We start from the raw sequence: 23,759 nt of genomic DNA on the forward strand, positions 1-23,759 counted from the left end.
CACTCCTTTGACTATGGACCTAACAAGAAGAAATATTTGAAACAATAATGACTGGAATCTTCTCCAAATTAATGTAGACACCAACCACAGATCGAGGAAGCTCAAGGATAATAAGCAGGATAAAGGCCAAAACAAAACAAAAACAAACAACACCAACAAAAACTATATTCAGGCATATCGTACTCCAACTACAGAAAATCAGAGATAAAGTAAAAGTCTTTAAAGAAGTCATAAGAAAAAAATACACCTTATCTACAGAGGAGCAAAGATAAATATTATATCTGACTTCTCGGCAACTAGGCATGCAAGAAGAGTGGAGTGGAATATTCAATGCATTAAAAGAAAAGAAAAAAACCAACTTGGAATTCTGCATCCTGGGATATTATCCCTCAAGAGTGAAGGAAAAACACACATTTTCACAAACAAAAATGGATCGAATTTATCTCCACTAGACCTGTCTTGTTAAAAGAAGTTCTTCAGGAAGAGAAAATAATAGAGGTCAGATACCTGAATCTACAAAAAGACCATGGAATATTCACCAATACTCAGCAATAAAAAAAGAACAAACTATTGATACATGCAACACTTTGAATGGATCTCCAGAGAATGATGTTAAGTGAAATAGACAGTAACAAATGGCTACATATGATATGATTCCATATAGATAGCCTTCTTTAAATGACAAAATCATAGGAATAGGGAAAAAAACTCGTGGTTCCCAGGGTTTAAAGATGGGACAGACAGGAAGAGAGGGAGAATAAACAAATGGATATGGTTATAAAAGGACAATATGTGTTGAGAAAAATGTTCTGAATCTTGATGAATCAATGCCAGCACACTGGTTGTGAAATTATACTAGTGTTTGTAAAATGCTACCATTATGGGAAACTGGGTAGAGGGCACATGGAATGTCTCCATTTTTTTTTTTTTTAAATGAACCACATGAAAATCCAAAATTGCCTCAAACTTTAAAATTTAATTAAAAGTAAATAAACCAATTAAATTTGAACATTAAAAATAACATAACTTTGAAAATTAAAAAAAAAAAAAGATTCAAGTTTTAATGGTACCCGGGATTTATTTTAATCAGGTATAGTAAGACATGCAGACACAAAAATGATTGTCATGAAGGAAGAAATGTTTATTTTACTCACAGCCCCCTAGAAACAGGAGGCAAAGCACAGGACAAATGGCCATCTAGGAAGAACTAATGCAAGAGGAGCAGGCAGAGAAAGAGAGAGGAAATGAGGGTGGGAGCTTTCATTGCAGTTTTCTTGGGAAGGAATGAGTGCGGCCAAGTCAACAAGCCAGGTGGATTTAGAATTGGATAGTTTGAAGAATTGCAGTTCCTGGTTGTCTAGCATGATCCTGGAGTGGTTAAGAATAGGGGATAATGTCCCAGAATTCAAGAGTCCAATAAGAGGAGTCAGGTGTCAATATGGGCTCAAGTTTGGTTGGTTTACAAAACAAAGAAGGGCTTGCAGGCAAATTCTTTACTATCTCTAGGAATTAGTTAGTCGTGGGGTGAGGCTAGTCCCTCCCTAGTCAGCAAGACTCCAGATGCCAGAGCCTCAAGAATACAGAAATTAGGAAAATGTAGTTAATGCAAGAACATTAGAAAAGGAATAATTAAAGCTAAAGACAAACTTTATTTTTCTTATTCTTAAACAGCCTAAGAAATAATAGTTTGTTCAAAATAGTAATAATAATGTACTTGATGATTACAGTTTATAAATGAAATGAATGATAATGATACAAGGGACAGGAGGGATGAAGTACTTGGGCATTTGGTTACTATAAGGTATTTGCTGTACCCATGGAGAGACACAGTTTTATCTGAAAGTAGATTTGGAGGCAACTGAGGTGTCCTTCACCAAGTGGAATGGATAAATATACTGTGGGACATCTGGACACTATAATATTATTCAGAGTACAAAAGAAAGCTATCAAGCCATGAAAAGAGACAGAGAAATCTTTGATGCATATTGCTAAGCGAATGAAGTCAGTCTGAAAGGCTACCAACTATGACCCCAACTGCAGAAGCATCCAGAAAAGGCAAAAGGCAAAAGATCAGCAGTTGCCAGAAGGTGGGGGAAGGTGACATAAATAGGCAAAGGACAGAAGGCAGTGAAACTACTGTGTAATACTAGAATAATGGGTACAGGTCATTATAAATAGAGTGAACTGTAATGTAAACTATAGACTCTGGGTGAATAAAACAGTAATAAAACCAACTTGACCTGTTTTATATTAACCGAATGAGCTGAAAATTCTAATCAATGTCAGTAACAAGCTACTCATTCCTAGCTGCACAGACTACTTATAAGACACCTCCACTTTGGTGTACCCAACTGATACATAGTCCCATTCCCTACAGACAACACTCACACCAGTTTGTATATTATTCTCCCAGGAGCTTTCCTACGCGTAAATGAATCACAACGCATGCTGACTAAAAGCAAACTTAACTCTCAACAGTAATATATAGTCGAAACTGAGGCCACATCATGGTATAAACCTGAGGGATCCAAAAATAAATCTGAAATTTTACACCAAACTTATAAACTATAATTATTTTCTTAAAACTTTAAAAGCAAAATTATAAGCCATAAGCACTACAGTTCAGGAACAATATTCTTTTTTTTTTTTTAAGATTTTATTTATTTATCAGAGAGAGAGAGGGAGTGCGAGCGAGCACACACAGGCAGACAGAATGGCAGGCAGAGGCAGAGGAAGAAGCAGGTTCCCTGCCGAGCAAGGAGCCCGATGTGGGACTCGATCCCAGGACGCCGGGATCATGACTTGAGCCAAAGGCAGCTGCCTAACCAACTAAGCCACCCAGGCATCCCCAGGAACAATATTCTTAGCACGGTCATCTTCTGGAATTTTCCTGAGGCCACTGTGTTGCATTCATGCCACACAAAGCAGATACTCGACAAAGAGCATGGTATGTGAAGATACTTTTTTTTCCTTAACACTGTCCCTTACCCCATTCTTTTTATATTCTTTATGATGTATGGGATGAAGATAATTTAATATAAATATGGACTACTTGGTGATTTTCCTTCTCTTCAAATTTTGAGTTGACCTAAAGGGCATCCCCCCATCCAACTTATAACAAATGGTGAGGGAACGTGAGGAATTCAAAAAGAATTTTTTGTCTTGAAAGATTGATGGTGTAAGTGGAAGTAATAAGGAGGAATAAAATCCAGGTCATAAAGATAATTTGTTTTTATATCGTGAGTGCTAACATACTAAGCCAAGAGCCAGCAAACTTTTTCTGTAAAGAGCTAGATAGGAAATATTTTGGGCTTTGATTCCAGTACAAATACCCAATTCCGCCCTTGCAAAAGCTACCACAGACAACCCACATAAACAATTGAGCATGGCGACACAGCTGCGTTAGGACAGCTGCAGGTCCCATGAACTTTGCCTTATGAGTTTCCCTTGAGAATAAAATTAATTAGAAAAAAAATTTTTTTTAAGATTTTATTTATTTTTTTGACCAAGAGAGACAGAGACAGCGAGAAAGGCAACACAAGCAGGAGGACTGGGAGAGGGAGAAGTAGGCTCCCCACTGAGCAGGGAGTCTGATGCAAGACTTGACCCCAGGACTCTGGGATCATGACGTGAGCCGAAGGCAAACATGTAAGAACTGAGCCACCCAGGCACCCCTAAAAACTATTGCTGATATAACTTTTGATACTTAACAATGCTTTTTTTTTTCTGTCATAGATAAAACTTAACAGATTTTTGTGAGCCTTTATGTGAAGAAAAAATTTTTAATATTCTGACCCTCAAAGTTTAATTTTTTTGTTCTGATTATTAAAGAAATTAAGGCATTTCATGAGATCCTAAAAGTACTGGGGGCCCTAGACACAGTGCCTTCTGTGCCTAGTGGATAAGTTGGCCCTCTGTGGCTGTGTTTCAATAAAACTTTATTTGGTGGCAGGTTGCCAACTCTACACTAAACAATTACACAAGTTTAGTATTATGATTTAAGCTCTATTATTCTGCGTGGTGTACATATATGTATATATGTGTGTGTGTGTGTGTGTATGTACATATATAATTTTAAAACAATTATAACTGATTATATATATTTTTATATTTAAAATTTTATATTTAAATTTTTTGAATTTTAAATTTTTTATATTTTAAGTTTGAATTTAAATTTTGTTAAAGATTTTATTTATTTGACAGACAGAGATCACAAGTAGGCAGAGAGTGAGTGGGGGAAGCAGGCTCCCCTCAGAGCAGAGAGCCCGATGTGGGGCTCAATCCCAGCACCCTGGGACCACAACCCAAGCCAAAGGCAGAAGCCTTAACCCACTGAGCCACTCAGGTGCCCCTAAATTTCAATTTTTATATTTAAAACAATTAAAACAAATTATATATATATAAATTTCAAAAACAATTATTGGCTCAGATATTCCTCCTAAATGTACCTACCTAATTAATTTTATTAATACTCATATTATCTGTTAGTCTATTTCCTTACTTATTTAACTATTGAAAATCCTCAATAATTGTCACAACCCAGTATGGTCACACTGGTTGAAACCAACAGCTATTGTGATTGGTCAAGGCTTAGTCATTAATTATTCTTAATATCAATTTTGTGTTTACCTTATTCTTCCTAATAGTTGCATAGTAAACCATCATAATGATGCAGCCTAATTTATTTAACCAGTTCTCTATAGATTATTTTCAATTTTTTCACAATTGTGAACAATGTCACAATAAACAGCATTGCACAGTGAAAGAAGTATTCCTATAGGATCACTTATTAGTAGTGGAAATTCTGGGTCAAAGGAAATGCATACCTAAGTTATAATCAATATTAGACAATTGTAACAAAAAATGTATTGCCAAATCATGTTTTCCCACAGGAACACATGGGAGTCTTTATTTCTCCACATTCTCACCACACACTTTTTAAGTTTTAGAATCCTGATTAGAAGCAAGAAATTCCATATCACCACATGGCTCTTTGAATTTGCAAGATTATTAGTGAGACTGTTAGTTATGAACTGTATACTTAAGATCTTTGCCCATTTCCCCTCACGAGTGTTTCTCTTGCATTGATCTGGATACACTCTTAATATTTATGAATATACACAGTGCTGGATTTTCCTGATCTTTTACTGCTTTACAAAGGGAATCTTTTCTTTTACTCACCTCACTAAATTATTATCTGTATCAGCTACTTTACTGAATCTTCCTGCTAACTCAGATTATACTTGTATACTCTTATTTTAAAAACAAATAATGATATATTGGAACCTTCTTTATAAATGTATATAGCTAATGCTATTCTCTTAAACTATTACATTATCAGAACTTTGACAATAATATTAAATAACAGTGTTGTTAATGTTCCTAACTCAATGGTAATATTTCAAGTTTTTCACAATTAAGTGTGGTATGCTGGCAGTTATTTTTAATGTGTATTTCTAATCATAGAAATAAGAAAACATCCTTTTTTCCTTTATTTTAAACTAAGATTTAAAAAGATCAAGAATGGCTGCTAAATTTTACCAAAGACATTTTCAGCACCTACTACAAATTATTTGTTGAACTTATTAACAAAATATTAGTGAAAAATTTATTACAGCTCTTAATATTTAACTATTTTTATTTTTCTAGAACTCCACTTAGTCATTCTATATTTTCTTTCATGTGCTAACATTTAATTCTGGAATTTTTCATCATTGTTCACAAGTGAGGAATGCTCATCTTTCATCTTTCTGTGGGTATTTTTGTGTGGTTTTGTATCAGCTATGTTGGCTCATAAAAAAGACTTGAGAACTTTTCTCCTTTCTTTTTGCTTCAAAATAGTTCAAGTGACAGAGAAATTACTTATTGCAAGTTTCTAAAGCATTTACACATGACACTCGCAGGACCAGAACGCTGGCTTTCAGCAGACTGAATTCCTTCTGATGTTACAAGCTACTTAGGTCTTCTATTGTTACGTTAGATTTTGTTAATTATTATTCATGTTTCCTTCTACAGTTTTCCACTTCACCCTGGTTTCATATTGTTTATGATAGAACCAGATAAGTTATCCTCTCATTTTTCTCTACCCTCTAAGGGTTATGTCTAATTTCTCATTTCTAATATGCATTTTGTTTATTTCCTTTTTTCTGGATTATAATAACTAGTAGATTAGTAGATAAATAGTAGATTATGATAACTAGTACATTCTTTTTACTGTGATTTTCTCTCCAAAAGAGTTTTTTTTTTTTTTTACATTTATTAACCAGTTTGGTTGTTTTCCTGTCTTAATTTTCAATTTTCTGTCTTGATTTAGGTTAATTACATGTCTTCCAACTTTTTGAATTGAATGATTAGTCCATTTATTTCTATTCTTACTTAGAAATGAAAGTTTTCTGAGGCAATGCATTTTCCCAACTCTACGTAGTCTTTGATAGGCAAGCATTTCATTCTTATTAGCAGCCAGATATTCTTTAAGTGTGGTTTTAAATTTTTCTAGTGGGTAGAGGAGCACCTGGGTGACACTGTCAACAGAGCACCCAACTCTTGGTTTCAGTTCAGGTTGTGATCTCTGGGTTGTGGGATTGAACCCCACATCAGGCTCTAATCTCAGCACAGAGTCTGCTTGAGATTCTCTCTCTCTCTCCCTCTCTGCCTTTGCCCCTCCCCATTGTGCTTTCTCTCTCTCTAAAATAACTAAATAAATCTTTATATTTTTCTAGTGGGTAGAAATTTTAAATTTGTTTGTTTTATAAAAGTTTTATTTTTAGTGACTTGTTTTTACCACTTTTGATTTTAATGCGTCCCATGCAGAGATCTGGTCTAAAATATTTCTCTTTTTGGGAACAGATTGAGGTTTCCCTTGGGACCTGATATGAACTCACTTTTTAGAATGATTTATGGATGCTTGGGGAAAAAACATTTTCTCCTGATGATATAGAATTCATTGTTAATCTATTAGGTCATCCTTACTTATTTTTTTCTGTCTAATCTCTCAAGGACTAACACAAGTGGATCAACATTTCCTCTATCCTGTTTTTCATTTCTTGCAGTTTGGGCTTTATATATTTCTACATCGTGTTAGTTATTTCATCAGGTTTGTGACAACTCTATCTTCATTGCAGATCATGTTTGCCATTTACTAATATTATGTGACCTTTCATTATAGGGTGTGCCACCACTATATGGTAAACTTCATCACAGAAAGACATTTGCTTTGGCCACTGTTATATCTATGGTATTTACTGGTACTTGGTCAATAGTTAACACTCAATAAACATTGGTTTAAAAAATAGAAAAAAGGAAGGAAAGAAAGGAGGCTTTTAAAAAAGAGTGTGTTATGCCTCATTTGATATATTTTTTTATTTATCTTAACATTATATAACAGCATAATCTCTGCTTTCTCTTGGATGACATATCATTAACATCAATTATCAAATCTTTTTTTATAATTATTTATTTATTTTTTAAATTTCTTTTCAGTGTACTGGAATTCATTGTTTATGCACCACACCCAATGCTCCATGCAATACATGCTGTTCATAATACCCACCAACAGGCTCACCCAACTTCCCACCCCCCATCCTTTCAAAATGTCAGATTGTTTTTCAGAGTCCATAGTCTCTCATGGTTCATCTCCCCCTCCAATTTCCCTCACGCCCTTCTCCTCTCCAACTCCCCTTGTCCTCCATGCTATTTGTTATGCTCCGCAAATAAGTGAAACCATATGATAATTGACTCTCTCTGCTTGACTTATTTCACTCAGCATAATCTCTTCCAGTCTCGTCCATGTTGATACAAAAGCTGCGTATTCATCCTTTCTGATGGAGGCATAATACTCCATAGTGTATATGGACCATATCTTCCTTATCCATTATCCATTCAAGCATTGAAGGGCATCTTTGTTTTTTCCACTGTTGTTTTTTTTTTTTTTTTTTAAGATTATTTATTTATTTATTTGACAGACACAGAATATAAGTAAGCAGAGAGGCAGGCAGAGAAAGAGGAGGAAGCAGGCTCCCAGCTGAGCAGAGAGCCCGATGTGGGGCTCGATCCCAGGATCTGGGATCATGACCTGAGCCGAAGGCAGGGGCTTTAACCCACTGAGCCACCCAGGTGCCCCCGTTCTTTCCACAGTTTGGCGACCATGGCCATTGCTGCTATAAACATTGGGATACAGATGGCCCTTCTTTTTACTACATCTGTATCTTTGGGGTAAATACCCAGTAGTGCAATGGCAGGGTCATAGGGAAGTTCTATTTTTAATTTCTTAAGGAATCTCCACACTGTTCTCCAAAGAGGCTGCACCAACTTGCATTCCCACCAACAGTGTAAGAGGGTTCCCCTTTCTCCACATCCTCTCCAACACATGTTGTTTTCTGTCTTGTTAATTTTGGCCATTCTAACTGGTGTAAGGTGGTATCTCACTGTGGTTTTAATTTGAATCTCCCCGATGGCTAGTGATGATGAACATTTTTTCAAGTGTCTCATAGCCATTTGTCTGTCTTCATTGGAGAACTGTCTGTTCATGTCTTCTGCCCATTTTTTTGACGTGATTATCTGTTTTGTGTGTGTTGAGTTTGAGAAGTTCATTACAGATCATGGATATCAACCTTTTGTCTGTACTGTCATTTGCAAATATCTTTTCCCATTCTGTGGGTTGCCTCTTTGTTTTGTTGACTATTTCCTTTGTTGTGCAGAAGCTTTTGATCTTGATGAAGTCCCAAAAGTTTATTTTTGCTTTTGTCTCCTTTGCCTTTGGAGACATATCTTGAAAGAAGTTGCTGTGACTGATATCGAAGAGGTTACTGCTTATGTGCTCCTCTAGGATTCTGATGGATTCCTGTCTCACATTGAGGTCTTTTATCTATTTTGAGTTTATCTTTGTGTACAGTGTAAGAGAATGGTCGAGTTTCATTCTTCTACATATAGCTGCCCAGTTTTCCCAGCACCATTTATTGAAGAGACTGTCTTTTTTCCACTGTACATTTTTTTCCTACTTTGTCGAAGATTATTTGATGATAGAGTTGAGGGTCCATATCTGTCTCTCTATTCTGTTCCACTGGTCTATGTGTCTGTTTTTATGCCAGTATATGCTGTCTTGGTGATCACAGCTTTGTAGTAAAGCTTGAAATCAGGTAATGGAATGCCCCCAGTTTTATTTTTGTTTTTCAACATTTCATTAGCAAGTCAGGGTCTCTTCTGATTCCATACAAATTTTAGGATTATTTGCTCCGCTCTTTGAAAAATACCAGTGGAATTTTGATCAGAATGGCATTAAAAGTATAGATCGCTCTAGGCAGACATTTTAACAATATTTATTCTGATCCAAGAGCATGGAATGGTGTTCTATCTTTTTGTGTCTACTTCAATTTCCTTCTTTCAGATGGCTAAGTAATATTCCATTTTAGACACACACACGCTATGTCTTCTTTATCCATTCATCTCTGCATGGATATCTTGGCTCTTTCCAGTTTGGCTATTATGGCATTCCTGTTACACACATTGGGTTGTACATGCCCCTTCAGATCACTACATTTGTATCTTTGCAGTAAATACCTAGTACTACAATTGCTGGGTCATAGGGTAACTCATTTTCAACTTTTTGAGGAACCTCCATGCTGTTTTACTTAGCGTCTGTAACAGCTTGCATTCCTACCAACAGTGTAGGAGGGTTGCCCTTTCTCTACATCCTGACCAACAACTATTGTTTTCTGACTTGTTAATTTTAGCCATTCTGACTTCCATGAGTTGGTTATCTCACTGAGGTTTTGATTTGTATTTCCCTGATGCCAAGTGATGTTGAGCAGTTTTTCAGTGCCTGTTGACCAAGTTTGGTAAGTTCTTTATAAATTTTGGATACTAGGCCTTTATCTGATATGTCATTTGCAACTATCTTCTCCCATTCTGTCAGTTGCCTTTCAGTTTTGTTAACTATTTTCTTTGCTGTGGAAAAGTGTCTATCTTGATGAAATTCCAATAGCTTATTTTTGCCTTCGATTCCCTTCCCTTTGGAGATGTGCCTAGCAAGAAGTTGCTGCAGCCAAGTTTACAGAGGTTGCTTCCTCTGTTCTCCTCTAGGATTAATGGATTACTATCTCACATAGAGGTCTTTCATCCATTTTGAGTGTATTTTTGTGTGTAGTATAAGGAAACAGTCCAGCTTCATTCTTTTTTCTATCACCATTTGTTGAAAAGACTGTCTTTTTTCCATTTTTCCATTTTTTTCCATTTTCCATTCTTTCCTGCTTTGTTGAACATTAGTTGACCATAGAGTTGAGGGTTTATTTCTGGGATCTCTATTCTGTTGCCTTGATCTATGTGTCTGTTTTTGGGTCAGTACCATACCGTCTTGATGCATACAGCTTTACAATAGAGCTTGAAGTCTGGCATTGTGGTGCCACCAGCTTTGGTTTTCTTTTTCATTATTCCTTTGGCTATTCGAGGTCTTTTCTGGTTCCATACAAATTTTAGGATTATTTGTTGTAGCTCTGTAAAAAATGTCTATGTATTTTGATAGAATTGTTTTGAATGTATAGATCACTCTGAGTAGTCAAGATATTTTAATAATATTTGTTCTCCCAGTCCATGAGCATGGAACATTTTTCCATTTCTTTGTGTCTTATTCAATTTCTTTCATATGTGTTCTGTAGTTTTTAGAGTATAGATCTCTTACCTTTTTGGCTTGGGAGTAACCATAGGTAAAGTCCATATCTACTCTTGGGTTCTTTATTTTGGTTTTTCTTTTTGCCACCTAAAACAACCAGGTCAGCACTGTCCAACAGAAACAGAATACAAGCCACATATATAATTTTAAATATTTTAGCAGCCACATTAGTGAATAAAAACATGAAATTAAATAATGTATTTTGCTTAACCCAATATATCCAGAATACTATAATTTCAATGTGTAATCAATATAATTATTAACACAATATTTTACTTTTTTTGCATATTAAATCTTCAAAATCTGGTATGTCTTCAACTCCCATAGCATAACTCAACTCAGACTACTCACATTTCAAGCACTCAATAGTCACATAATGACTGGTTACCATACTGAACAGCAAAGCCATAGATCATGATACACAATGGAATGACATTGTTTTTTAGGTTCTCAGTCCAAGGTCTTCTACCCCACAGGCTAAGAAGATCAATGTCTCAGCAGATCCAAAGACCTTGCGACAAACACCAGTTATAAAGTGCCAAGCTAGATGACTTTAAAGAAGTGGCTAAGGAAGACAGTGTTTCTCAAGCTTTAGTGTGCACAAGAATTACCTGAGCATCTTGTGAAAATGCAGGCTCTGATTCAGTAGCTCTGGAGTGGGGACTGAGATTCTGCATTTTTAACAAGCTCCTAGAGGATGCAGGTCCTCAGAAAATACCTGAGTAGCAAGGATTAGGTTATATGTCCTGACATCTGGCATAACTTGAAGCATGTCTTTCTGATACCTTCCCACATGCCATCTACAACAATATAAATCAGTGCTGTCTAATGAAAATATAGCACAAGCCATCTACTGAGTGTGGCTGTAGAATTCCCTAGTCTCATTCCTGTCATTTGCCTCCATAATACAGAAGAAAATAGTGGTGTTAAGTGTCTTACCCAAGTTTACACAGCTAGTAAGTGATGAAATGCTGATTTGAACCCATGTATATGGGCTTTTTTTAGATCATTAAATCATCTTTAATTATTAAATTTAAAAATTTAGTATGTATCTCCCTCTTTACAAACTCTTTCTTACCTTATTGCAATGGTAAAAATGAAGTATGCAAAGTTTTCTTCCTTTTCTCATTTCTTCTACAACATGATCCCTCCTGATTAAGGATATCTACTGGGTGCCAGAAAAGCTAAGATCTACAGTAGCTCAGTGCTAACTAAGCATATGCTCATACACAAGGGTTTAGTAATTCTAAGCCTCAATTTTCCTAACAATGAAGTGGTAATAAACACATCTACTTTTTGACCTCTCCAGATTACTCTGAGATTTAAATAGAACCATTTATGTAAACTGTTTCAAGACCTCAATAGAGATAACGCTATTAGTGCAATTTCACACACAGAGTACTTCTAGTTCAGGGGACTGTCTGCTTAACTTGCACATCCTCAAGTCATCCAGTTGCCTAGAAACTTGTTATTATCACATTTTCTCTACCACCTTCTATTCTTCAATGCACACACACATACACACCACCATTGACTACAACCATTGTCACTTTACAATCTCCAAAGAACCATTCTTGTCCTGTATTCATTTTTCAGAAACTCCTAGTTGCATATTCATTACCCAATATCCCCTCTTTGTTGATAGAACCCCTATACTGGTGGATAGGGCAATGGGCTCAGCTATAAAAACACACTTCCAAACCTTTATAGCTAATGCTAGCCAACACTGAAGGTAGATGAACCAGAAGAAGAGTCAATCTTTTTGCATGATGATTATCCCCTTACTAATGATAAAGAAACAGGCTCAAAGAGGTAGTACAGCTTGCCCCCAAAACTTCAATCTCTGTGACTGCATATATGATGTTCCTTCCACTGCAGTATATAGTCCTTATAAAATTCTCATCCCACTATTCTGCTCTTTTCATGTTCTTCATTATCTTCCAACCATGCTAAGGGAGAATTCTCTAAGTGTCACTTTGGTCCACCAAGCAAAGTAGAATTTTACAGTGGCTTTTCAGAGACCAAGTCTTGAATGACAGTATGACCCCAAAACATGACTTGAAGAATTAGAATTCAAGCAGATCAGAAGAATCCATGGCGGGACCACAGCACAACTGCCAATGCCCCATTAGCTAGTCCTTCCTCTTAAGGTAGGCATGAATCTCCTCTATATCCGAGGTCCCAGCTTTGCCCAATGCCTATCACCTCCTCTGCTGTACCTGCTCAGAGAGAACCTGAATCTGAGACCCTAGCAGATTGACAGAAGCATCCCCCAAGGAAACGACAGGAAACGACAATGTTAAGAAAAATACACATCACAAGCAAATGCCTATCCCCCTCTGTCAGATATAGAGGGTTCTGGATAAATGTTCTAGGGTTAAAAATTCTTCTCTTTTGGAAGGTGATCTGAACTTGAAGGAAGGAAATAACAACATAAAATATGACAAAAATAAGACCTATGTTGCAAACCTTATATTCCATTATAAAAGAATGTTGAGTATATACGCTCTTTGAATTCTTATGAGCAAGCTCAGTGTGCAGCTATGATTCAGGATGAGGAATATTTACAATGGCAAGCTTTATTTTCACAGGCACATGCCATTCTTAGCAATAACTTGCAATTTTAACTGACGTTTCCAAAGTTGTTTTCAAAACAGAAGTTAGCCTCTGAAATCTGTGAGCAAGCCTCTCAGATGATTTAACTTACAACATGCATATGTAATTAACTATGATCATTTATTAAGTATTTTGTCTACTTAACATATTAATAAAGATTCAATATTGTAACCATACAGCAGATAGGAAACTCTGGGGAGATACTTTGAAATACTGCTGGCAAGTGCCACATCAAAATCATACACCCTGCATCCACCCATTGACAAAAGAGGAAAACTGAGAAATATCCAGAGATTTGCTCCAGAATCTCAGAAGGACTCAGTAGTAGATTTAGACTTAATATTTAAGTTAAGCCACCAAAAGAGAACAAAAACACAACTAACAGCAAACCATTCATATAAACTTCATCATCAAATATGTCTTGAGTGAGGTTCTGAGCAGTGATGAAGGAAATCTGCGGGTAGGGTTTGAAACCTTGGAGATCAGGGAACAGCACAATTTGGGCCCCTACAACATCCATAATCATTTCCAAGGGGCTTTCCCATAGCAACTGATTTCTTCTCATAGTTTGTATGAGGTAGCTAGCTCTGGTACTAGATTCACTGAAGAAGATGACAAATTGCCTTTCTCACTTTGATTCATAGGAAATCTCAGGATCCCTATATATTCTACAGGTAAAATGTATCAAGTAGACTTCAATACAAACATCAAAAAATATGTCTAAAGGATTTTTGGAGTTTTTCTGAAGGATTTTTGTTCAGAACTCATGAAGTAAATCTCTTTCGAAATAGCTAATCTGGCATTCTAGGTTAAAAGCAATAACAAAAATTAACCTCAGAAGGAGCTGTTAAATACTAAAAACCCCAAATAAGTGTGAGGGTATGAAGCACTACACCAAATTACAAAGATCCTGTTTAAAGGAAAACTACTCCACCAGTGTGGAGATTTAAAGGTACATAACTCCCTCCTTCACCCTGAAAGAACCTTGCTTGGAGCCTTGCACATAGTAGAGACACTGAGTGCTGCTTTGAGGAAATCAAAGATCACAGATCACAGTTCGACCCTGAACAGCAATTCCCGCAGCCACGAGCCTTTCAAATTTCCTGTTTTATCTGAATCTATCCCGTTATCTAATGCCTCATGGCTTATGGTCAATGCAGGTCTTCCTGCTCCCTTGGGAGTTCCTGCCTTGAGTGAGGAGTGCAAGTCTTAAACTAAATGCCTCAAGGTCAGGGGTAAGAAAATGTTAGCTGCCGCAGACTCTCCGGGAGGGCTTGTGAAAACACACATTCCTGGGCCCCATACGCAGAGATTCTGGTTCAGCTGACCTCTCTTGGGGCCCGAGAATTTGCATTTCTAACAAGGCCCCAGGGGATGGGGATGCTGGAGGTCCTTGCCTCATACTTCAAATAGCACTGCTCTAATGTCCTCTCTGATTCTAAAAGCCTAGCCTTTAAGAACCTAGTCTCAACCATTTGCCAGATTCCTTAGAGCCAGGATTTTAGTGCATCTCACAGGTGCAAAATCACTGGGAATAAACTCACTCAGACCGGCATATAGGCCCTCTGCGCTCTCCTCCCGCCCTTGGGCCTCAAGCCACCACACCTCACACTCACCGAATTTTCCCTGGGTCGGGGGCCGCTCAGAATCTCAGGGACCAACCCCCAGCTCTGCAGAGGTCCTCAGAGTGCCCACGGAGGAGGAGGACAGGAGGGAGCACACGCAAGGACCCAGGGTCCGCGCTGCGCCGCAGGTGGTACCCAGCAGCAGCCCTTTATAGCCACTGCTGACCCTTGACCTTGGCCAGGCTGCCCTACTGGCTGGGGCTTTTAACTGCTCTCGGGTTTTCATGTGAGTGTCCAGAGACGCTCCAGCTGCCTGTTGGCTTAGCAATGATTCCGGAGAAGCCGGGGGCTGCCAAAAGAACTGGAGAAGTTTCTCAGAAACCGAGGGCAGCCTTTATCTGCCGGCCGCTGAGCTGAGGTCACTGCTGCTGCTTGGACTGCAGACTCACTGTTTAGCTCCAAGGATTTGCTCACTGGTATCTACAGAGCCCTCCTGCAGAGAAGCAGACTAAATGCCCAAAGAGGGGAAGCTGGGGGACAGGGGGCGAGTGGAGAACACCTACGTTAAGGTCGCAGTTTCCTCCCAGAGCTCCCAGCAAGAGCAAAGTTGGAAAGTGGAGCAGGCAACAAAAATGAAGATGTGATTTAGCACAGATCACAACGAAGAACTTGGAAAACACTGCCTATTCTTAGATGAGGGGCTTGTTTGCTTGTTTTTTCCTGGGCATGCGCTCACAGCTGAGATTTTATATGCACACGTATTCCCAGCTGCTGCCCTTGAATTCTGTCAGTGCCCTGTATTGCTGAAATCACTTGCTCTGATGAGAGTTTATTAAGAAGCCAAGAGGAAACATGAGAGATGGGAGCTCCCCCTTGCTCAACATGGACCTCTGAGGGACTAGGCTGCTGGATTCTGGGACTGCTTCTGAAGTAAATTAGAAGGATTCCAAGAATTTCTCAGAAGGGATGGTGTTGGAAGGATGGAGAGAAGGCAGATGAATGAAGGCTCTCAGGACTTTTCCCCTTTATTATCAGTTTTTTAAACAAAAAGAACCCAAATAGAAGTAATCTAATAACTTTCTTCTTTTTTTATTAACAAGGAGGAAAAATGGTTTTTCTCAGAAGATGGTGTATTTGCTCAAAGCCAAAGGTGTCCTGGACTTCTGGAACCCACTTAATACAATCAGGATTATGGGATGCTCTGCACAGAACATCCTGAAATCCTGGACTTGAACACAGTCTTGTTCAATTTGGGGAGGAGGTCTCAGCCTAGACCACAGGGGGCAAAGCCCCCTAACCTGCTTACTTGGTTCCTCTCTCTACTAAGGGGTAAGCATGTTTGTGTGCCTGTATGTTAGGGGTGGGGAGGTATGCTGTGAGTGTTCACCATCCCTGGTTCCACCCACCAGACCTGTTCTATCAAACATGATCTGCCTCAACACTCCTCCAAGTGATGTAACAAGAAACATCAAAACCCAATAAAGCAGAATGGCTGGGGGAGATGGGAGGCCGTGCTCTTTGTAAAACACCACACAGCATTGTTTCTAGAACATAATCAGGAAAAAACCTCCAGTTTCCATAGAATGATTTCCCTGGTTGAGAGGCACTCCCCACCAACATCAATATCAGTGAGTCTCAGATTCTATGCAGAATCTAATGGGGAATGTGCCCTTGGCCATCAGAGTGAAACACAGCGAGCGACACTGAAGGCTGAAAGCTCCAAAGACTGAAGTCTTGGGGACAAATTATATTTCCAGTTCACATTCACGCTTGGCCCCAGTGGAAGTCTTGCTCATGCTGTGTCCATACACCCACAGTGTACAAGGATTTATATATTGAACCTTCCTTCTCAATCCAGAGTAAAATCCAGAGGGAGAAAAAGAAGGCAGTTGAACTTCAGGAGAAGGGTCGGACCTTTTCTTCACAATTAGTGAAGTAGTATTCAAATAGCATTGGAGTCAAAGGAAGTTGGCTTCTTTGAGTAACTTTTCTGGAAAGTATTATTGTAGGGATGTTTTTACTTACAATACAATTCCAATGTAGTTTTTATGACCACAATATGACACAGAAGTGACTTGGGAATCTACAACCTTTTCCACGGAATCAACACGCCTTTTCTTTTCTTTTGGTTGTAAAATTTAAACAAGCTTTCTCCCTAGACAAATTATAATGCCAAGTTTGCATTCGATTGAGAATTATATTTATCCTCCTAAGGAAGAATTAACCTCATTAATTTGTTTGAGAAAGTAGGACTTTCAAGCTGAATATTTGAAGAAATTTAGACACTAAAATCACCAAGTTTTCTATTTCCTAATAAAGGAAATAGCCTAATTGGACTTATAATACATGTATCTGACCTTGGTCTCATTTTCTTTAGAAAATTGCCATCTTCTCTAGAAAAAGAAAAGTTACTGAATAAAATAATAGGAATCCAGACTTTCTGAATTGTGGAAAGAATATTAAATGTTTTCCAGAGAATTCACCACTAGTTATATTTATTGTTCATTAACCCAACCTCAACAGTCTCGGATTTTTGAAATTGTTTTAAATAATAAGATAATATCTTGTTTATTAATATCAACAAGATAATATCAAAGATTAGTATTAACAAGATAATATCAAATTGTGTTCTAGCCTTCATTCTTTAGTTCCCACTGAGAAATATTGGTGGCATTTCCAAAAACATGAAACCTGTGCTACCAGAAATATGCAAGATGATTTTGAATGCAAGATAATCTAAATAAACATGATTGACTTTCACCATGATACAATCAAAATTATTAAAATATGGGGAAAAAAGAAAACACTTCTCTCACCAAGTGTCTCAGTGTCACTCTGTCATGCCTATATACCAGTAGGTAGAAAAATTAATAAATAAAATGCAATATTGATAACTAAGCCAACATACTTTCATGAGTGTCCTTGTATTGGCTATTTCCCAAGTCGCTTCAAATCAAAACAGTCAACATTCTTTTGTGGCACCCTCAGGGGAAGCCTGCCCTCAGATCCTACAGTAAGAAGAAGCCTAAAATACCAAACTCCAAGTTCCCTTGACTTAGCCATCAAGAATGATAACTATGAGCATTTTTAAAGAGTCCAAAGCCAATTTCAATTTTGTTTCTCCCCCTTGATTTTAAAGGTATTGAAAATATGATAAAATATCTTTTTAAAAATCCTGTTGAATAAGAATAACAATTTTATTATATATTCCCAAGCTATTGTGGGGAACATGTGCTATCTCTGTTAATGCAACACCATCTGAATTATACTATGAATTTTGATGGTGACATGATGTAAAAATGGTGGAGAAAATTGTGTTTGCCATACAACAGTGTGATAAGAATTCAATGAAATACTGTAGTCATGTGTCTTAACAGGGTGGCCAAGCGCTTAATCCTTGGAACATAATCAAGCTTGGTTTAAAGCTCAGCTGTTTTTTATTGGCTGTGTGATTTGGAGCAGGTAACTTTATCTCTTTCTGTCAGATTCCCCATCTACTAACCATGGATAATATCTATGCTACAAATTATTGTGAAGTCTGGATCTGTCACTTATGTCTAATATGACTGTGTACAGCACATAGTAGATGCTCAATAAATACTACCTTCTTCCACTGTGCTTATCTGAAGTCTTGTCTCAAAAGTCATTTTGTACAACATTTTTTCCCCTCTATGGTGGAAATGGCATATTTCACAGCACACATCAGAGGACAATAATTAGTGATTTCATACTCAATAGCAGAGGTCTTTATAGCAAAGCATTCCTCTACAGGAGAGAATGTGAATATTTTAGATATAGCAAAAATCTGGACTAAAATTTTCTTTGCCTTTGCCTAGAGTGTGCAGGATGTGATGTTACTGAAAGAGAAACTACAAGAATTAAAGACAGAGAGGACTCTGCAAGGAAGGAAAGCCCACACACCCCAAGCTCAGTGGATTTTCAACTGATCCCAAATAAGAAAGGATATAGCACTGTAGATGCTTTCTCACTGCTTGTAATGCAAACACTGGGTGGCGTGCAAGACCTGTCACTCACTGGAGACTGTGCCCAGTGACTGTGCCCACTTTGGCTATAATGGAGGAGAAAGCAATGTTTGCTTTTAGACACACACACACAAACACACACACATACACACACACACATATATAGTATATGTATATATGTGTGTTACATATATATGTATACACAAACATATACATGTGTATGTGTGTGTGTTTGTGTGTATGTGTCTATGTGTCTAAAAAGCAAATATATATATGTGTGTGTGTTTTTGTGTATGTGAGTGTGTGTGTGTGTATATATATATATATATATATATATATATATATATGGAGAGAGAGAGAGAGAGAGAGAGAGGAATAACAGTTGAACCAAGGGGGAGGATTGAAACATAGAAACCCTTATGATTATGGGTTTCTGCTCCTGATTCAACATGTTCTCTCATTCATCTCTTCTTATCTGGATAAAATGACAAGGCAGAAAAACTCACCATAAAAAAAAAAAAAAAAAAAGAACAAGAAACAGTACCAACAGCTAAAGACCTAATCAATATGGATAAGAGTAATATGTCAGAACTAGAGTTCAGAATGACGATTATCAAGATATTAACTAGGTTCAGAAAAACATATGGGAGATGCTAGAAAATCCCTTTCTGGAGAAATAAAAGAACTAAAATCTAACCAAGTTGAAAAAAAAAGTTATTAATGAGGTGCAATAAAAAAATGGAGGCTCTTATTGCTAGGATAAATAAGACAGAAGAGAGAATTTGTGATATTAAGACCAAATGATGGAGAATAAAGAACCAGAGAAAGAGAGAAACACACAACTACTGGACCATGAGAGGAGAATCTGAGAGATAGGTGATACCATAAGACAAAACAATATTAGAATAATTGGAACCCCAGAAGAAAAAGAAGAGATAGGGGAGCAGAAAGTATATTGGGCCAAATTATAGCAGAGAATTTCCCTAATTTGGCAAAGGGAACAAGCATTAAAATCTAGGAGGTACAGAGAGCTCCCCTCAAAATCAATAAAAATAGGTCCATACCCCATCATCTAATAGTAAAACTTACAAAGCTCATTGACAAGGAGAAACTCCAAAAGCAGCTAGGGACAAGAGGTGTGTAACATACAATGGCAGAAATATTGGATTGGCAACAGACATATCTACAGAGACCTGGAAGACCAGAAAGGACTGCCATGATATATTCAGAGCACTAAATGAAAAAAATAAGCAGCCAAGAATGCTATATCCAGCTAGATTGTAATTGAAAATAGAAGGAGAGATAAAAAGCTTTCAGAACAAACCAAAACTAAAAGAACTTGCAAACACCAAACAAGCCCTACAGGAAATATTGAAAGGGGTCCTCTAAGCAAAGAGAGAACCTAAAAGTAAGAGACCAGAAAGGAACAGAGACAATATACAGTAATAGTCACCTTACAGGCAATACAATGGCACTAAATTCATATCTTTCAATAGTTAGTTACCCTGAATGTAAATGGGCGAAATGCCCCATGCAAAAGACCTAGGGCAGCAGGATGGGAAAACAAAACAAAACAAAAACAAAAACAAAAACATCAATATGCTGTCTACATGAAATTCATTTTAGACCCAAAGACACCTCAAGATTGAAAGTGAGGGGGTAGAAAACCATTTGCCATGCTAATGGACATCAAAAGAAAGCTGGGGTGGTAATACTTATATCAGACAAATTAGATTTTAAGCCAAAGACCATAATAAAAGATGAGGAAGGACACCATATCCTACTTTAAGGGTCTTCCCAATAAGAGGATCTAACAGTTTTAAATACCTATGCCCCTAATATGGAAGCAGCCAATTATATAAACCAATTAATCATAAAATCAAAGAAACACATCAACAATAATATAACAATAGTAGGGGACATTAACATCTCCCTCACTGAAATGGACAGGTTATCTAAGCAAAAGATCAACAAGGAAATAAAGGCTTTAAAAGACACACTGGACCATATGGACATCACAAATATAGTTAGAACATTCCATCTGAAATCAATAGAATACACATTCTTCTATAGTGCACATAGTACATTCTCTAGAATAGGTCACATCCTGGGTCACAAATTGGGTCTCAACTGGTACAAAAAGATTAGGATTATTCCCTGTGTAATTTCAGAACACGATGCTTTGAAACTGGAACTCAACCACGAGAGGAAAGTTGGAAAGAATTCAAATATATGGAGGCTAAAGAGCATCCTATGAATGAATGAATGGATCAGGATTCCTGGGTGGCTCAGAGGGTTAAGCCACTGCCTTTAGCTCAGGTCATGATCCCAGGGTCCTGGGATCAAGTCCCGCATCAGGCTCCTTCCTCAGCAGGGAACCTGTTTCTCTCTCCGCCTCTGCCTGCCTCTCTGCCTGCTTGTGTGCTCTCTTTCTCTCTTTCTCTCTGACAAATAAATAAATAAATAAATAAAATCTTTTAAAAAAGAAAAAAGAATGAATGGGTCAACCAGGAAATTAAAGAAGAATTTAAAAAACTCATGGAAACAAGTGAAAATAAAAGCACATCTCAAAATCTTTGGGACACAGCAAAGGCAGTCCTGAGAGGAATGTATATAACAATACAAACCTTTCTCAAGAAACAAGAAAGGTCTCAAGTACGCAACCTAACCCTACACCTAAAGGAACTAGATAAAGAACAGCAAAGAAAGCCTAAATCCAGCAGGAGAAGAGAAATCATAAAGATCAGAGCAGAAACCAATGAAATAGAAACCAAAGAACAGTAGAACAAATCAATGAATCTAGGAGCTGGTTCTTTGAAAGAATTGATAAGATTGACAAACCCCTGCCCAGACTTTTCAAAATGAAAAGAGAAAGGACAGAAATAAATAAAATCATAAATGAAAGAGGGGAGATCAAAGCCAACACCAAAGAAATACAAACAATTATAAGAACATATTATGAGTAACTATACACCAGCAAATTGGACAATCTGGGAGAAATGGATGCCTTCCCAGAGACATATAAACTATCACCACTGAACCAGGAAGAAATGGAAAACCTGAACAAACCCATAACCAGTGAGGAGATTGAAGCAGTCATCAAAAATCTCCCAAGAAACAAGAGCCCAGGGCCAGATGGCTTCCCAGGGGAATTCTACCAAACATTTAAAGAAGAATTAATACCTATTCTCCTGAAACTCTTCTAAAAAATGTAATGGAAAGGAAACTTAAAAAAATAATGGAAGGAAACTTCCAAAGTCATTTTATGAAGCCAACATTGCCTTGATCCCTTAACCAGACAAAGGCTGCTTCAAAAAGAATTACAGACCTTTATTCTTGATGAACACAGATGTGAAAATTCTCACCAAAATACTAGCCAATAGGATCCAACAGTACATTAAAATTGTTATTCACCATGACCAAGTGGGATTTATTCCTGGGCAGCAAGGTTGGTTCAACATCCACAAATCAATCAATGTGACACAAAACATTAGTAAAAAAGAACAAGAACCATATGATACTCTCAATAGATGCTGAAAAAGCATTTGATAAAGTTCAGAAGCCTTTCTTGATCAAAACTCTTCAAAGTGTAGGGATAGAGGGCACATATCTCAATATCATCAGAGCTATCTATTAAAAACCCACAGTGAATATCATTCTCAATGGAGAAAAACAGATCTTCCCTAAGGTCAGGAACATGACAAGGATGTCCACTATCACCACTGCTATTCAACATAGCACTAGAACTCCTAGCCTCAGCAGTCAAACAATAAAAATAAATAAAAGGCATCTGAACTGGCAAAGAAGTCAAACTCTCACTCTTTGCAGATGATATGGTACTATATGTGGAAAACCCAAAAGGCTCCACTCCAATACTGCTAGAACTTGTACAGGAATTCAGTAAAGTGTCAGGATATGAAATCAATGCAAAGAAATCCGTTGCATTTCTTTACTCCAACAACAAGACAGAAGAAAGAGAAATTAAGGAGTAAATCCCATTTACAAATTGCACCCAAAACCATAAGATACCTAGGAATAAACCTAACCAAAAAGGCAAAGAATCTGTACTCAGAAAACTATAAAGAACTTATGAAAGAAACTGAGGAAGACACAAGAAAATAGAAAAGATGTTCCATGCTCCTGGATTGGAAGAACAAATATTGGGAAAATGTCTATGATACCTAAAGCAATCTATACATTTAAGGCAATCCCTATCAAAATCTCATCCATTTTCTTCAAAGAATGGAACAAAATATCCTAAAATTTATATGGAATCAGAAAAGACCCTGGATAGCCAGAGGAATATTGAAAAAGAAAGCCAAAGTTGGTGACATCACAATTCCAGACTTCAAGCTCTATTACAAAGTTGTAATCATCAAGACATTTTGGTACTGGCACAAAAACAGACACATAGATCAATGGAACAGAAAGAGAGCCCATAAATGGACCCTCAAATCTATGGTCAACCAATCAGGAAAGAATATCCAATGGAAAAAAGACAGCTTCTTCAAAAAATGGTATTGGGGAAAATTGGACTGCCACATGCAGAAGAATGAAACTGGACCATTTCCTTACACCACACAGAAAAATAGACTCAAAATGGATGAAAGACCTCAATGTGAGAAAGGAATCCATCAAAATCCTTGAGGGGAACACAGGCAGCAACCTCTTCGACCTCGGCCACAGCAACTTCTTCCTAGAAACATTGCCAAAGGCAAGGGAAGCAAGGGCAAAAGTGAACTATTGGGACTTCATCAAGATCAAAAGCTTTTGCACAGCAAAGGAAAGACAAAAGACAGAAGACAACTGACAGAATGGGAGAAGATATTTGCAAATGACATATCAAATAAAGGGCTAGTATCCAAAATCTATAAAAAACTTATCAAACTCAACACCGAAAGAACAAATAATCCAGTGAAGAAATGGATAGAA

At 37.4% G+C, this 23,759-nt stretch overlaps 1 protein-coding gene across 1 annotated transcript in view; it reads right to left on the reverse strand.

The window, feature by feature from the left end:
• COL6A5 (collagen type VI alpha 5 chain) overlaps positions 1-15,067 on the reverse strand; it is a 143,306-nt gene extending 128,239 nt beyond the window's left edge. The window contains exon 1 of the mRNA XM_082684413.1: positions 14,896-15,067. The gene's annotated coding sequence lies outside the window, so the exon portion shown is untranslated. The remainder of the gene's footprint in view (positions 1-14,895) is intronic.
• Between the last annotated feature and the right edge of the window lie 8,692 nt (positions 15,068-23,759).

Source organism: Mustela nivalis, assembly GCF_964662115.1.
Source record: "Mustela nivalis genome assembly, chromosome: 1".
NCBI classification, from domain to species: Eukaryota; Metazoa; Chordata; class Mammalia; order Carnivora; family Mustelidae; genus Mustela; species Mustela nivalis.